Below are 17,760 nucleotides of genomic sequence, written 5' to 3' on the forward strand. Positions count from 1 at the left end.
CCCCTGAATTTCTGAGCTATCTTTGACTATCAGAAATGGATTTAGGGTCACATACCAGTACTTAGCCCAAGATGCCAATTTGGAGACATCACTCACATGGGTTGGGGGGGGGGGTCAATAGATTGCACCTCTGGGATGCTTTAGGCCCAGAAGCGGGTTTTATTAAACATGGAAACAAACTGGATAAATAAAGGTTTCTCCTAGTCTTAAAAGAATCCGTGTCAAATCTGAGTAAGGTAAATTCTCCCGAGGGGATCAGCAAAAGGGCAATAGGGCAATCCTGTTTCACAAATCTTGCGGCTAGCCCAGCCAACGGCAGTTGCCCAGCCTGGTATTTAATCAATGTAGACCTTTAAAATTAAATAAATTATCAAACAACATTACCAATTTTATTCTAAAAAAATTACTTGAGAACTTAGAGAAGGCACATTTTCTTTAATCCTGCAAAACCACATCAATTGCACATCAAATTCATGAAAATATGCAACCAACACACACACACACACACACACACACACAACACCAGTGGTTCTCAACCTGTGGGTCACCAGATGATAAACAGGCTGGGAATTCTGGGAATTGTAGGCCAAACACCTGGGGACCTACAGGTTGAGAACCACTGCACGACACAAATGAATTCATTTTTCCAGGGCTGTAGAGTGGTAGAAAAATCAGGCACCCAACAATCTACTGGTGAGCTCAATGCCTTACTTCCTTCATGGCTCCTGTATCTATGGCTTTTGTGCTCCTGCTGTCACTGACTACATCATCAACAACAACCAAGGTTGGCACTAAAGATTGGAGTAGGCAACAATGGCTTTCAAGAGTCTGATGGCCTACAACCTCCATAGGCTATAGCCAGCATAGGCTATAACCAGCATAGAGTGCAGCCCTAAAATCCACAATTGCCAATGTATCAAGTGTGAGCGACAGTGTCAAGTCCAGGGATACTTTTTGCAACACTTCAAAAAAAAAAGAAACAAACTAGACATGCTTTCAATTATGTATAACTTTACCTTTTTCACAAAAGATCTTGCAAAAGCCCCCCCCCCAAAAAAAACCCCCACACCTATGATGCTTTCAATTAGACTATGCTTCTGCTATGCTTCTGCTTTCTCACCCAGTAATTATTCCAAGTCTGCGGCCCACCTGCATTTTTCTACAGCTTCTTTCACTTTTTTATCCCTGAACTGAACTTAAGTGACTCAACATAGTAAACAGTCATGAGAGGACTGTGGCATTTTGGCTACAGACAAATTGACAAAAACAAGACAAAGGAGGAGAATGGCAGAACGAAGAACAAATATTCATGTATCCAGTATTCATGTATCCATATTCACTCAGCACTGGTATACTTTAAAATATGGAGAGAGAACCAGCAATCTTTTAGATTACAGCTATCAGCAGCCCCACCCAGCAGCATGGCCAAGAATTGGGAATAGTGAAGTAGGAATCTTCTGCTAACATGAGGCTTCCAATTCAGCAACTCTGCTCTGAACATGTACATGTTAGATCCAGGATGCTAAATGTAGGGTTTCCAAATCCCTATTCACCCTCTTCTTCCACAGTCCCTAGCTCCATACTAGCAATAAAGTTGGAGGCTGCAGTTCAGAGTCAGCATTTAAAACAAAGGATGGAGGAGAGGTTGCTTTCACCATCAGATTTCACAATATAAAACATTCAGACAATGCTAGAAATCAAAGGGCACATGATCTGAAGGTTTTTGGACTCTGCCCCCATCCTAGCTCTGGTCAGCTTAACATCACTCCATGGCGTCAAGAATTTGAAAAATGCAAAAGGCTTTAAGAAGGTCAGACTAAAAAGAACAGCATCAGTCACTTTCTCTCTTATGATGGGGCACAGCCATGCTGTCGAAGGCAATTTAGACTTATCACTTTGCTTTCTTCTGCCAACCAATAGAATCTAAAAGCATCTGGCAAAAAATCCAGTTAATGTGTTGTCGAAGGCTTTCATGGCTGGGATCTGTTGTATGTATTCCGGACTGTATGGCCATGTTCCAGAAGTATTCCAGAATACTTCTGGAACATGGCCATACAGCCTGGAATACATACAACAACCCCAATCAAGTTAATGATCCTAGAGAGGGGACAAGTCAGACCTGCAACAATCTGTTGTAATGTTTAGTGATAGTGCTCAATGTTCTACAGGCAGATATTGTCTTACTGAATTAATCTATTTTTTTTCAATCTAGCAACTAGTTTAGTAGATAGTGGGGATGCTGTGGATGTTGTTTTTCTGGATCAATGATTGGTTGGAAAACTGTGCTCAAAGAGTTGACATCAGTGACTGTACTTCAAACTGGAAGAAAATCTGGAGTGGTGTGCCTCAGGGCTCTGTCTTAGGACCATTCATCTTCAATATTTTTATCAATGAATTATATCACATGGTGGAGGGAATCCTTATCAGGTCTGCAGGTGATACAAAACTGAGGGGAATCTAACACATTGAAAGAGAGGAACAGAATTCAAAAGGACCAAGTTAAACCAGAAATCTGGGCAGAAATTAATAAAAAGAAAACAGTAGAAACAAAATCCAGAATTTACATTTAGGCCACAAAAACCAAATGGACAAGTACGTACATGCAAAAAGAACCTTGGAGCTATTGTTGATCATAAACAAAAGCCAGCAGTGTGATGTTGCAGCAAAGATACAAAGCTCTGCTGTACTACATGCAAAACCAACCTTGGTGCTATTGTTGATCATAAATTGAACAAAAGCCAGCAGTGTGATGTTACAGCAAAGATGGTGAATGCTATTTTCACCTGTCCTAATAGAAGTACTGCTTCCAAGTTAAGGAAAGCAATAGTTGGATTACATTATGTGCTGGTCAGGTCTCATCTGGAATCTTGTGTTAAGTTCTGGGAATCTCGTTATAAGAATATTACAGACAACTTGGAATAGTTTCAGAGAAGAACAACAAGGATGATAGGAGGTATGGAGGATAAAACATGCTCAATTTCAAGAGAAGATTGAGCAGTGACATGATTTCACTCTTTAAATACCTCAAGGGCCGCACAGTGAGGAGGAAGCAGAACTGCTTTCAATTGCCCCAGAGGGTAGAAACATGTCTAATGTTTTCAAGTGACAAGGGAGCCTATTTCAAGAGAACATTAGAAAGAATTTCTGGATAGTAAGATTTCTTCAGCAATGGAACCGATTGCTTAAGGAATTCCTTAGAGGCTGGACAGCTATTTGCTGATGTTTTTGGTTGCAAATCCTGCATTAAGCAGGAATTAGACTCGATGAAGTCCTCTCCACCTTCAAAAATACTGATACCTCCCTTTTTTTTCTCAGTAGCACCATTTCCCCTACAAAGTCATCACTATTCACTATTCAGTGTGGGCTATGACTGTATATCAGAGGTGTGCAACATGCAGAACATGCCCACCTAGCTGTTTTGCAACTGACTCCCCCCCCCCCAATAGGACAATTGCATTTTAGCTTTACGACAGAATGCACAGTGAGCATTCACCCTATTTTTGGGTGCACAATTTGAATTAAAGCAAGGTGCACACTCCCCACATGGTTTATTTCAAAGTGGAAATGTGATCTTGTTGCTATATTGCCAAAATCTGGTGGAGATAGTGACTATAACCCTTAGTGAACTAGGGGACCAAATACAGCCCCTTACCCACCAAATGTTGGCTATTGTTGCAATTCCATCTGTTAAGACCATGTGCAAGTGAGGGGGAATCTTAAAAAATCAGGCCTTTTTTCAAGCAATTAATTTAATTTACCATATTACTAATTTAGCATTTTTGGGACTTTTTGTAGGCTTTTCAAGCAAAATTAGTAATATGTTAGTAATATAGTACAGATCATGTGAAGCTGCCTTTGCCAAGATTGGATGGGATATTTCCCTGGAAAATGCTAGTATTTGAAGAGGTTACAGGAAGTTAGTTAGTTAATGGCCAATGAACTTAAGTGACCCCCATCTACTCATACTACTAGAATTTGTTTGGTATTTCATTCAAGTAAGCAGAACAAAATAAGAGGAAAGAAAAGGTTCAGTGGTCACTCATTACAAAAAGGAACTGAAACGTGAACTTTATCTAAAACAGAAATCGTATCCTGAACAATTTAGGCAGTTTATGTTCCTTAGGTAGGATTATAAAGTGCTAATTCAGTACCTGAATATTCAAGTCACACTCATTCAGGAAGTGCCCAATTTATAGTCATTTCACAGAAGGTTTGCATTTCCTACATGAATACAAGTGCTACAGAGGGAGGATTGTATACATAGTCATGTAAGGACAGAAAGACTATTTTACCATGGACAAATATTGCAGAAACTCATACAATAATGTCAGGTTTCCCAGAATCCTAACACTTGTGCACACATTCATGGGCGTAACACAATTTTGCACAAAACTATATATGATAATATTAGGGGAGATGGTTCTTTAAACCATTTGATCCAGCACTACCAAAATATTTTGAAGCATTTTCCTGCAATTTAATCTTATCTTTGTGGCATGTGTACATGTGTATACTGGAGGGTATTATATGGGTAGGGCCATATGAAATTCAAAACACATTCATTATAAACGTTCCCTAAATGAAAGAGATAAAGGTGCCCTATAAGTCGAAAGGAAATTTGATGGGCATATATGGACACAAAGAGTGTTATAATGATAATTTTCATATGATGGCACTTGAATACAAAGCTATTTCTGGGAATTCTCGGTGACCAAAATATTTTTATTTTTATTTTTTGATAGGCTGGAAATGATGTGGATGAAGGCCCATGTTTAAAATTCTGAAATATAATAATATTGTATTTAAATTACAATAAAAATGTTATGAAGTCTTGAGAAAGTTTTAAAGTTCCCCAGAACTCTAAATCACATAGATGCAGACAAATACAAGGCATGCAAAGAAGATATAAGAACAATGTTGTTGCCTCAAAATCTGCAGTTTTGAACATTCTTAAAACTGGGTACAGAAAAAGTTATTGTATTTTAGTCTTACAAGCTGCAAAACAAATTGCAAGGAAAGAAAGCTTATCCAAAGCCTGTGTCTAATGTTAGTTGTTCTGTGGGCCAGTAAAATGTCCAACAACAGAAAACTGATTGAACATTATGGGGAGCATCACCTAAAGGAATGGACATCTTTGCAACAAACCACACACTATCCACTGGTCAACTTAGTACTAGCATTAAGAGGGCAAAACGGAACAAAACTAAATAAAAGTAAGATATGATGACAATAGGAAACCCTTATCTGGCACACATTGCCAAAAGAGCACTGATAGGAAAATCCCCACTGCCCAGTCTTGGCTATAAGCAGCTTTGAAGTGATTATGACAGAAAGTTTCAAGTTTTATTACTTTTCCCCTGATTGAAGTTAAGATCATGACCTTGTGCTCTTAACTGAAGAATACACTTTGAATCCCAGGCACAAAACACTAATGGGTCCTTTTGTAATCACATGGTAGCTAATGCCTTTTTCTCCCCTTGGCAATTTTCTGGTCTGAGATTCCAACTATTTATATCCCTGTCAGACTAATTTAATGCCATCATCTCTCGAAGCACTCTTTGACCCTTGCAAACAGGTTCCCTCTTTGTAATTTCTAAAAAGAAAAAAAGAAGATGGGATTGCTTAGAATCTAAGAGACTTTGCAAAAAGGAAGAGACAGGTACTTGGGTTGCACTAAATAGGAAGCAAGACAGAAGCAGGTGAATTGAGAAAAAACAAGGCTCTTCTCCACAATGGAGCTGGAAATTGCATAGGTTTGGATACTGTCATCTTGATCTTCTCCAATCAATTAACTAAATGCTATTTCTGCTTTTTTAAAATTTTGAGACCTATATTGTGTATTTGTGCAGATGGCAGTCTAGAAGATGGCCATATAGCCCAGAAGACATACAACAACCCTGTGATCCCGGCCATGAAAGCCTTCGACAACACGATGCCAGTCAAGTTAACTCTTTCCATTTAAGAGGAATGGTATGCCCCCTGCTTATCAACTTTTGGGGAGATAGGTGCCCTTTTCAGAGTTATTGTCAATGACAACTACTTGTTAAGCATTCTTTATCTGAAATGCTTGAGACTACTAATGTCTTGGAATTTTTTTCAGATTTATGGAATGTTTGAATATAGATAATTAGATATCTTGGAGATAGGACCCAAGTCTAAACATAGAAATCATTTATGTTTCATGTGCGCCCATTATAATAGCATAAAGGTAATTGTATACACAATATTTTTAATAATTTTGTTCATGAAATAACATTTTTGTACATCAAATCATCAGAAAAGAGAGGAGTTACTATATCAGCCACTCATGTAGATGATTCTGAAGCACTGGGTTGTTGTGCATTTCCGGGCTGTATGGACATGTTCCAGAAGCATGCTTTCCTGATGTTTCGCCCACATCTATGGCAAGCATCTATGGCAGGCCCCCACTTTGCTAGCCTTTAAGAAAGACTTAAAAACATGGCTCTTCCGGTGTGCCTTTGGAGAGTAACTCATATTTTCCTTCGGTTATTCCCTTGGGATATCTATCCTCTAGACTGTTCCACTATTTTATGTCCCTGCTCCCCGTGGTTTTATTCATATGTCTTTCTCACCAAGTTTTAATTTAGTGTTCATGTGGCCTGCACTGGTTTTTATTGCTTTTTCTGAATTTTGGATTGTAATGTATGTTATTATTTATTGTATTGTTAAATTGTGTTATGATATGTTGTTTTATATTTTGTCATATTGTATGGTTTTGGGCATGGCCCCATGTAAGCCGCCCCGAGTCCCCGATGGGGAGATGGTGGCGGGGTATAAATAAAGTTTTTATTATTATTATTATTATTATTATTATTATTATTATTATTATTATTATTATTATTATTATTATTATTAGCATCCTCAGAGGTTGTGAGGTAATTCTGAAGCATTTTGATTTCAGGTTTCCAGGTATGGGATACTCAACTTGTATTATCAAGTGCCCAAAAGTCAATTAATGGGACTGAACTGGCTGCTACTGCTCAGTCGTTTAGTCGTCTCTGACTCTTCGTGACCTCATGGACCAGTCCACACCAGAGCTCCCTGTCGGCCATTGCCGCCCCCAGTTCCTTCAAGTACGAGCCAGTCACATCAAGGATACCGTCCATCCATCTCGCCCTTGGTCGGCCTCTCTTCCTTTTTCCTTCAATTTTCCACAGCATCGTGATCTTCTCCAAGCTTTCCTGTCTTCTCATGATGTGGCCAAAATACTTCAACTTTGCCTCTAATATCCTTCACTCCAGTGAGCAGCTGGGCATTATTTCCTGGAGGATGGACTGGTTGGATCTTCTTGCGGTCCAAGGCACTCTCAGGATTTTCCTCCAGCACCAGAGTTCAAAAGTGTCTATCTTCCTTCGTTCAGCCTTCCTTATGGTCCAGCTCTCGCATCCATAGGTTGCTATGGGGAATACCATTGCTTTGACTATGCAAACCTTCATTGCCAGTGTGATGTCTCTGCTCTTCACTATTTTGTCAAGGTTGGCCATTGCTCTCCTCCCAAGAAGTAAACGTCTTCTGATTTCCTGGCTGCAGTCTGCATCTGCAGTGATCTTCGTGCCTAGAAATATAAAGTCTGTCACTGCCTCCACGTTTTCTCCCTCTATTTGCCAGTTATCAATAGGTGTAGTTGCCATGATCTTGGTTTCTTGACATTTAACTGCAACCCAGCTTTTGCACTTTCTTCTTTCACCTTGGTGATAAGGCTCCTCAGCTCCTCCTCACTTTCAGCCATCAAAGTGGTATCATCTGCATACCTAAGGTTGTTAATGTTTCTCCCAGCAATTTTAACTCTGGCCTTGGATTCCTTACCCCGCATGTCGCATGATGAGTTCTGCGTACAAGTTGAATAGGGAGGGTGAAAGTATGCAGCCCTGCCGCACTCCTTTCCCAATCTTGAACCAGTCTGTTGTTCCGTGGTCTGTTCTTACTGTGGCTACTTTGTCTTTATACAGATTTCTCAGGAGACAGACAAGGTGACTTGGGACTGAACTAGCTCCTTCCTAATAAAAAGGTATTATTATTATTATTATTATTATTATTATTATTATTATTATTATTATTATTATTATTATGCGACTTCAAGTTGGTTCCTATTTATAACGTTCCTAAGGTGAACTTGGAATGGGGTTTTGTTTGCCTTTATCTTCTTGTAAGTCTGAGACAGTGGCATGCCCAGGATCACCCAGTAAGTTTCCATGGCAGAGAGGTATTTGAATCTTGGTCTCCCAGTGTCCTGCTCAGCCTGTGTATGTCCTTTTAAGTCAACTGTTGATTTCCGATGATCATGAACTTCATAGGGTTTTCTTAGGAAAGGAATATTCAAAGGTAGTTTTCCCAATTCTTTCCTCTGAAATATAGCCAACAGCATCTGGTATGCACTGGCAGTCTCTCATCCATGTCCTAAACAAGGCTGACTCTGCTTAGCTTCCAAAATCAAATGGAGGGGTGGGTGTCTTTAAGAGACACTCTCTTAAAAATGGCAGGACACACTCTTGCCTCCAATTGCCCTTTATGGTTAATGTCTTTGAATGCTTGCCCACCTCTGGCTGTGTTTGCCTGATCAAAGTTCACAGAGAACACCTGGCAAGCAGAAATGTAACTGGGTAAAAGTGTTCATATCTTTTCAATTACAATGTTACAAGTGCCTTTGATAATTAATTTCAGAAAGATTGACTCTTTATCATTTATATAGCAAGATGTGTTTTATTTCTGAAGTTCATTTTTCATAAAGCTACACTTTCCATTATCTATTAACAAAAACATCAAGCTACCACACAAAAGCATCTGAGAAGGAAGAGCAACCTGTTTTTTTTAATCTAGGATCTTTTTTCTAGTCTATCAAAGTCCAAACTTATCACAAACTAGCCAGGATTAAAAATGGAGTACTTATATAATACTGCGCAGAAATTAATATGAATACGTTGAAAATGCAGGACCAGTTTTCCACAAACACAGTCTCACACTCGCATTTGCCATTTGAAACTGGAAAAAATGTCAGAAGATGCAAATCACTGGAAAAAGCTATTTTAATCCACACATTTTATAACCTGATAAGCAGACTATTAAACTACCATGTAGATGTATGGATCAGAAGCAATTACCATTTATGCCAATATGATTTTCTCTGATATTTGCACACAAAACATTTCAGTTTTAACTGCACACTGTTTATTGCCTGGTCAACAGCTTGAAAAACTGATGAAATATATTCTAATATGTTGTTAACAGTTCTTATTTGCCCAGGACTATCAGTGCACCCAGTTATCAGTGCACTTAACATTTCATCCGGCGGCAGCAGAAGAAATGTGAGATCATGAGGTCCTTGCATAGCCTGTCTGGGACAAACTGCCATTTCACTTTTCCACTCATCCCAAAATATTTTTCTGCAGGGACTCCTGCCATTCGACCTGGTCATTATCCAAAAGTATGGAAGACTGTTGCCTCAATGCACTTATCTGTCTCTTTCTCTCCCACCTCCTTTTAGATACTGTACATAGTTTGGATTGCAGTCCATTATTTTTAATCATAACCTACCTTGACAGGTGATCTGTAAATAACAAAGAAGTGAATACATGCAAGTACCTTAAAGGCAAATACCAGATCCTGTCTGATCTTGGAAACTAAGCAGGGTCAGCACTGGTTAGTACTTGCATAGGAGACTGCCAATGAATGCCAGATGCGACAGACTATATGTCAGAGGAAGGAACTGGCAAAATCACATCTTAGTATTCCTTGCCTAAGAAAATGCTATGAAATTCATGCATCTCCATAAGTCTACAGGTGACTTGAAAATGTACACATGTAATAAAAAGGGTTAAGTACCTGAGACAGATGTGTGTATATGTGTGTGTGTACACATATCTGTCTCAGATACATAACCTTTCTATTTTTCTAGGGTAGAGGAAATGAAGGCAGGAGTAATTATGGGATATTAAGATGAATATAGATCTCATTTACAGTAGACAATCACAGCATGTTATAGCTGGCAAGTTTCCACACAATTTACACTTTCCCAAAGTATTTAGAATTTTTTGTCAGAACAATCCAGTGCCTTATCAAATGACAGATCCAAGGATTTCATAGGATGAAGCTATGGCAGTAAAATGGGTAAAGATCATATGACCCTCTAGAAATTCCTAACCTTCACTCAAATTCTGCTTCAGCTAAACTTAGAGCTAATGGGGTTCAGCCAAGTCTTTTTCTCTCTTTTTCTCCCTCCCCGCTGGGAGGGGGCATGCCCTCTGGGCGCACTTCACCTTCCCCCTCCCATGTGCGTGCATGCGTGCATGCATGCGCACGCACCCCCGGCTCCTCCTCCCAGGCTCACGTAATGGTCAGAGACGCCGAGAGGAGGAGGAGGAAGCGGAATAGGCGGAGGTGGCAGGGACAAAGCAGTGGAAGGAGAGGAAGGCCTCCTTCCTGGTCCTCTGCCTGAAGTGCCCTCCGCCCAGGCATGGCCTTCCTCTCCTTCCACTGCTTTGTCTCCGCCGCCTCCACGGCCGTGGCCTGGGCCGCCTCCACGGCCGTGGCCTGGGCTGCCTCTGCGGCTGTGGCCTGGCCTTTGCCTCCTCGAGACCAGGTCTCTGGGCTGCCTGGCCATGTTCCAGAAGCTTTCTCTCCTGATGATTAACCCCACCTATGGCAGGCAACCTCAGAGGTTGTGAGGTCTGTTGGAATTGAGGTACGTGCGGTTTACACATCTGTGGAATGATGTCCAGGGTGGAAGAAAGGAAGAACTCTTGTCTGCTGGAGACAGGTGTGAATTTTGCCATTGGCCACCTTGATTAGCATGTAATGGCCTTGCAGCTTCAAAGCCTGGTTGCTTCCTCCCTGGGGGCATCCCTGGTTGAGAGGTGTTAGCTGGCCCTGATTGTTTCCTGTCTGGATTTCCCCTGTTTTCAGAGTGTTGTTCTTTATTTACTGTCCTGATTTTAGAGGGTTTTTTTTAACACCGGGGGCCAGATTCCCTTTCGGTGACCTTTTAATTCCTATGGATTCCTAAGGACCCTCAGGGCTCTTCCACAAAGCCATATAACCCAGAATATCAAAGCAGAATAACCCACAATATCTGCCTTGATCTGGGTTATTTGAGTCCACACTTCTATATAATCCAGTTCAAAGCAGCTATTGTGGATTATCTGCCTTGATATTCTGGGTTATATGGCTGTGTGGAAGGACCCTCAGGGCTCTTCCACACAACCATATAACCCAGAATATCAAAGAAGGATAACCCACAATATCTGCTTTGAACTGGGTTATCTGAGTCCACACTGCCCTATATCCCAGTTCAATGTTTGGTGCTACATTTGCAAATATAGTTATTCCTACATAACATTACCATGTATTGAACTGCTTTTTCTGTTGATTTTCTGTAAAACATGATGGTTTGGTGCTTAATTTGTAAAATCATAATGTAATTTGATGTTTAATAGGCTTTTCCTTCATTCCTCCTTATTATCCAACATTTTCGCTTATCCAATGCTTTTATTTTTCAGTGATTGGTTTGGGGGGGGGGCAAAATTCTGTTTGCTTACACTTGAAAATTACCTAGGGCCGGCCCTGAGCATCATGTAGGTATTCTGGCAGAAATGCAGCCTGGTAAGACAGAGATTCGTTCACTGAATATCAGAGTCAATTTCAGCACCATCTTTTTTGTTTCCTGGAATATTAATTTGTGTCTGTTCGTCCCTCTTTGTTCTAGATCCTGATTAAGTGCCAAAGATCAATGATTAACTACTTGTTTTCACCCAATCACTTTGGATATATGTTTCTCTAAGCCAAGGCTGGGCAAATTGTGGTCATCCTCACTTTTACAGTTGTTGCATTATAAGTGCCACCTGCCCCAACTAGCATAACTAATGGCAGGAGATGATTGAAGCTTCAGACAAACGATCTCTGAAAATCTTCAGGATGCCCACCTCTGATGGAATAGAAACTCTGAAGCCACAAGTCAAACACATGGTTTTTGCGATACATTTACACATAACTATGTATCTCAGTTTCTTATATGATAGCCCTCTGATAGATTTTGGTAATTTGAAGCTCCATTGGCAGCTGATTTTGTTTAGACAGTGAGGAATATTTAATGCTAAATACATAAGTATTTGGAATCTATTTTCTTAATGAAATGCTTATGTGTAGTGAATCAAAGTTTTATGAATTAATCATCACGTAAGCAACTAAGGTAGGGAAAGATTATATTTTGTTTTAAAAAGAAAAGAAAGAGGGAAAGGGGAGGCTGAGGGAGAGATCAAAGCTTAGAAAAGATTTCTTTTTTGTAGGCACACTGCCTGGGAGATTCTGGGAGTAGTCCAAAAAGTAACTTTTTAAAAACCCTGCAGTTGTCCTACGCTCAACTGATTTCAGGATAACTCAGATATCGCTTCAGCACAACACATTTCAGTGGAGCCCATTTGCTAATTCGGCTGCAAGTCACTAAGTGTTCTGTGAAGAAATAAATATGTCCAAAGGTAGTTTATGAGCAAATCTTGGACGTGAAGCACAAAAGAGCAGCTACCAGATCAAGAGAGGGACTCAAGGCTTTGGAATGAAATGCCAACCCATCCCTTTGACTAGTTTACTGTTAGTAGAGAACAATGATGAATAGCTTTTGAGGGCGAGGGACAGAGACATTGTTCATAGAAATCAAAAAGAGATGAAAAGGACCCTGTTGCATCATCATCGTCCCCTCCGGGGACAGAGCTAGTCCACGCTGCTTTGTCCAATCTTGTTGGGCACATTGCAGCTTAAATAGCTATTGCTCACATTACCCATATGCTTTGGTCAAATAGTTTTCATAAAATGATGCAGGGAAAAAGAACTGTCTTGTGTCTACAGTGCCTATCTAAGACTCCAGCCCACATTTCTGTTACGCATAAACAGCAGTCCTTGGTCCTACATTTGAATAATTGCCAGTTCTGTTTCTAAAAATCCAACTGAACTATGGGCAGGCAGTCAGGAAATTTTAGACTCTGGGCTTTTTTAAAAATCCCTTTATATAATAATGTGTATTACTTAATTTCCAAAAAAGATTGCAATGTTAGTCTATTGCAACAAAAATAACAGGAACAACTCTAACTTCAATTGCCAACAGGATCAGGATTTCCCCTCTGCTTCCGCATCCCCACATATCCTAAAAACCTGTTCCAATTATTTCCTAGTTCTCTGGAGTTGGCTTTTCTGGTGCAATCATAGAGGCAGGTAGGTGCCAATTCAGAACCTAGTAGTATTATGCCACTGAAGTCTGGCTTTAAAATCCTGCCAGACATGAAAGAAGAACAAATTCGTCCTGCTTGGAGATTTCGAGGAATAGAATCAAATAGTAAGGTTAGAAGAAATTTAAAATTTCAAAAATTCAGTCTTGCACTGGAAGTTTGGAGTAACGATTTCTCATCACACTTTCTCTTGTACTGTCTATTATTGTAGGTATTAAATTGGCTTGCCTAGGACCAAGATGCTGTTGTCATCAACCATATAACATATAATTCACTAACTGTATTTTCTACATTTCATTTCCTGCTTACCTCCTTATCTAATCTTATCTTATCTTACCTCTAATATCTATCCTCTAGACTACACCACTTCCTTGACCCTGATTGCTATGGTTTTATTTTATGTTTCTCTCACCCCGAGTTTTAATTTAATGTTCATGTGGACCGCCCTTGTTTTTATTGTTCTCTTGATTTGTATTGTAATGGATATTTTATTTATTGTACTGTTCATTGTGTTCTGAAATGTTGTTTTTATATGCTGTTTATTTTGTATTGTTTTGGGCATGGCCCCATGTAAGCTGCCCCGAGTCCCCGTTGGGGAGATGGTGGCGGGGTATAAATAAAGTATTATTATTATTATTATTATTATTATTATTATTATTATTATTACTATCTACAATCTCACCCTCAATCATGTGTATCAAGTTTATACCAGAAATTTTGGAGAATGCTTGAATGCATCTCTGATCAAGCAGACTACTAAAACTCACAAAAAGTTCATACTATAGTGTTGGTCTTTAAGGTGCCCCACAGCTCTTTGTTATACTACTTTATTTACTTCAGCTTATGGTGATGGCCAGCCTTTGCCGTGTCTGCCATGACATTTCTTCTTATTCTGCCCTAAAAGTCCTGTGCTAACAGTACCTGTGGCTAAGAAAGATGCTGAGACTCCTGTTGACAGTAAACTCCTGCATTGGCAATCCTACAGAAAAATGATATACTGATAGTTTGGGAGGTGCATCAGCATTGGCTGCAAGCAAAGTGCCAATTGAGTAAAAACACATAAAATGATAAGACTGTGCTTGAAATAAACCCTGCCAAAAGTGGGTAGCTACCACCATGAACAGCAAAGAAAATTGTTTCCTGAGAAGGATGACTGGAGGAAGTCATCTTTATAGAGGGAGCACCAAGAAGTGGTCTTTCCACCAAGACATGAACTCTGCTAGTTCTCAAAAACAGTGGAATGACTACTCAGTGATTAGAGAAATGCAAAGATGGCGGTAATCCAAAGTGAGGATCTGTTAACCAATACAACGACAATGAACTTCAACCAATTTAGACCTAAAGTATGAAAGTTTAATTTGAAATATCAGGGAGGTGTCTGTACTCTTAAACTCCCAATATATATACATCCTGTGAAACCCATTAACCCAAAATTACCAGCACTCAAGATCTTTGCAGTGTATACATGTCCATGCTTGCAAGTGTTTATGAATGCAAATGAAAAGAAGATAATCCACATTCAGATTGCTATGAATCACACATTTTTCAATAAACATCTGTATTTTAAGGTCTAAATTCTGACATTAACATTCCATTTTCAGAAGCTGCCATATACAATTGTGCTGAACTCCTCCCTACAATTCTGTCAGGATGTCTTGGCATCTTTCTGCATCATTAGATCACACCATAAATCATCAAAGCTCTGCAGGCAAACCCCTCCTGTGGTTCATTAAAATCCGCATGATTAACCTCATGGCTTGTTCAAGTCAGGCCCAGAGCAGGTGATTCTGACTGTAAACAGCTGGAACAGAGGTTATTTCCAGAGCAGTGAAGGTCAGTGTCATCTCTCATGAAAGAAATCGCTTATCTTCAGTGCTCACAATCTTAAGAAAGCGACTTTTATGATCAGAATGTAGCCATTCCACAGGCATTAAAGGATGTTTTTATGGCGTGCCTGCAGACACTGGCACCTGAATGCTTGTTGCTAACACTGTCCAGTCCCTATTCTGTCTCCCCACTCCAACCAAAACAAAAAATGCTATTTGAGTTGTGTTCGTCCTGTTCGGTTTCTTACTTTCCCATGGTTGATCTTACTGATATCCAGACTGGTAAAATGTTAAAACAAATATTTTCAGAGTTAACACACAAGAACCAGTTTCTGTTTGGATAGGGGAGGCAAAAACCAAGGATGCCACAAGTTCAAAGGCTCTCCTAGGAATTCAACGGGGAGAGAAGAAGAACAAGTTCAACGATACAATGACAACAATTTTCTTGTGCAGTTCCACGGAGGCAGGAATTTAGGTCATCATCAAAATGGCCAAGACTTCACATCTTTGCAGCTTCCGAGGTTCTCCCAGTCTCAAATAACGTCTAGTGTAAAGAAAGCATTTGAGACTGCACCAGTGTCCCTGAAAAATATCTCAGATCCATCAGTTTTCCTACAGGTTGACTATCCCTTATCTGAAATTCTTGGAACCAGAAGTGTTTTAGATTGCAGAATTTTTCAGATTTTGGAATGCCTGTATTTACATATGCATACATACAAATACATACATAACGGGGCTCAGGTCTAAGCATAAATTTCACTTACACTTCATAGCCTGAGGATAATTTTATGCACAATAATTTTAATAATTTTGTGCAAGAAACAATATTTGTGTACCAGAAAGCCAAGGTGTCACTATCTCAGCCACCCAAGCGGACCATTTCAGATTTTGGAGTTTTTCAGGCTTTGGGATTCTGGATAAGGGAATGAGAACCTGTAGCATGGGAACAAAACCTTTTGCGGAGTGGAGTCTACTTTGTCGGATCTATGAAATGTTATCCTCAGTTGGTAAATATGGGCTGGCATCTTATTAGTGGCATATACAGCTCTAAGTCCAACATATACATTTGTTTGTCTTTTTAAAGTCATTGTGGAGGTTCCAACTCTTCACTCTCTAAATTACTAAAGCCAAAATCACTAATTCACTGTTTAGCTAACATAACTCATATGCCCTGCAGCCAGTAGAGGGGGGAGCAGGGCTCTGAGAAGCATCTGGCTATATTACTTAACCTGAACATGCCCGTCACTTATTTCACGAAAGGCCATAGCCAGATGCGTCCTTCTGTATCTCTCCCACATCACATTGAATGGCCAAGGGAACTATAGAATCTAAGAGATGAGAAAGGAGACATGAAAAGATACATTACAACCGCACCTGAGATACTATTGCACCACACTGTGCCATACAAGATCTTGGTCATACTGTACACACACTTGGTGAAGGAATAAAACCAGAGACTAAACATAAAGTGCAATAACAAGCCTAGTTACTCCAAATCCCATTTAGTTTCCAGAGTTGGACAGGATCTCAAAGGCCATCTAATCCAACCTCTCATTGGTGCAGGAATCTGCTGCTGTAGCATCCCTGATAAACATCTATCTAACCTCTGTTCAATGCTCCAAGTCAATCTATTCCATAGCCAAATAGCTCTAACTGTTATTATTATCATTTGAAATCATTGGTTTTGATGTTTTACCATCCTTGTGGGAAGCTTCTCTCATGTTCCCGCATGGGGAGCTGGAACTGATAGAGGGAGCTCACCCACTCTGGCCAGATTCGAACCGCCGACCTGTTGGTCAGCAATTCTGCCAGCACAAAGGTTTAACCCATTGCACTACCGGGGACTCCAATGTATCTGTTAAAACAGATGCAAGCCTAGAAATTTCATGCTGTAATACATTTGTTAGCTTTGGATGGGGCATAAGACTATTTTCTCCATGGTTATGCTTTTGAGAAATGCTCATCTCCCTTTTCACCATACTCTCAAGCATATGGTGAAAATTGGACCTGAGCTAAGAAGAAGGCCACATTGGCCCATATACATCAAGAGATTACCGTAGGTTAGAAGGCAGGATTCAATCACTATCATCACACCACATGAAAAGACTACAGTAAATTTTGTTCCTGTAGATCTCTGGTGCAGATAGATACTATAAGGTCAGGAAATTGAACCTTTCAGCCCTTTGGTAATCTCTTCATCTTCCAAATTAAAACGATTTTTAAAGGAAGCCTGAATTGTACTATTTGCATAGTGGTAGTGATCAAAAGCTCAGCAATGTATAAAGCTACATTGTTAACTTCAACATTAATAGAGTAAGCAAGCAAAGAAGACAGCTCAGATTTACTTTAGTGTGAGAAATTTCAAGAGCTAAAAATTTGGAGCAATTGCACACTACAACAATTGTCATATATAATCCAGAAAAGAGCTTCTCAGTTGTGATATAGAAAATGTGCCTTCATCACTGAATAAATATGTGTTCGGGAACTCGTATTAACATAATTGGTAAGCAGACCTCAAATACCTGCTTTCAATTCATGGCTTAGTTTTCAAATTAAGAACTCAAATGCAGAAATCAGAAAATCCAGTTTTTGCAACCAACTCAGTTGTGTCACAGTTGCATGAACACTGATAGCTTATCCTGGGTGAGAGATCTTAAATCTTGGTCATTTAGAAATGTGACAGGAAAAACAACTGGGTCAGT

The 17,760-nt window shown here is 39.8% G+C and overlaps 1 protein-coding gene across 2 annotated transcripts in view; it reads right to left on the bottom strand.

Annotated features, from left to right (window-relative positions):
- The window catches only part of slc45a3 (solute carrier family 45 member 3), a 62,315-nt gene that overhangs the window by 36,584 nt on the left and 7,971 nt on the right, over window positions 1-17,760 (bottom strand). The window contains exon 2 of one of the 2 annotated variants that reach the window (XM_062978574.1): window positions 16,288-16,386. The exons of the other annotated variant lie outside the window; for it this stretch is intronic. The gene's annotated coding sequence lies outside the window, so the exon portion shown is untranslated. The remainder of the gene's footprint in view (window positions 1-16,287; window positions 16,387-17,760) is intronic. 2 annotated transcript variants of the gene reach the window in all.

This window comes from Anolis carolinensis, chromosome 4, assembly GCF_035594765.1.
Source record: "Anolis carolinensis isolate JA03-04 chromosome 4, rAnoCar3.1.pri, whole genome shotgun sequence".
In the NCBI taxonomy this organism is placed as follows: Eukaryota; Metazoa; Chordata; class Lepidosauria; order Squamata; family Dactyloidae; genus Anolis; species Anolis carolinensis.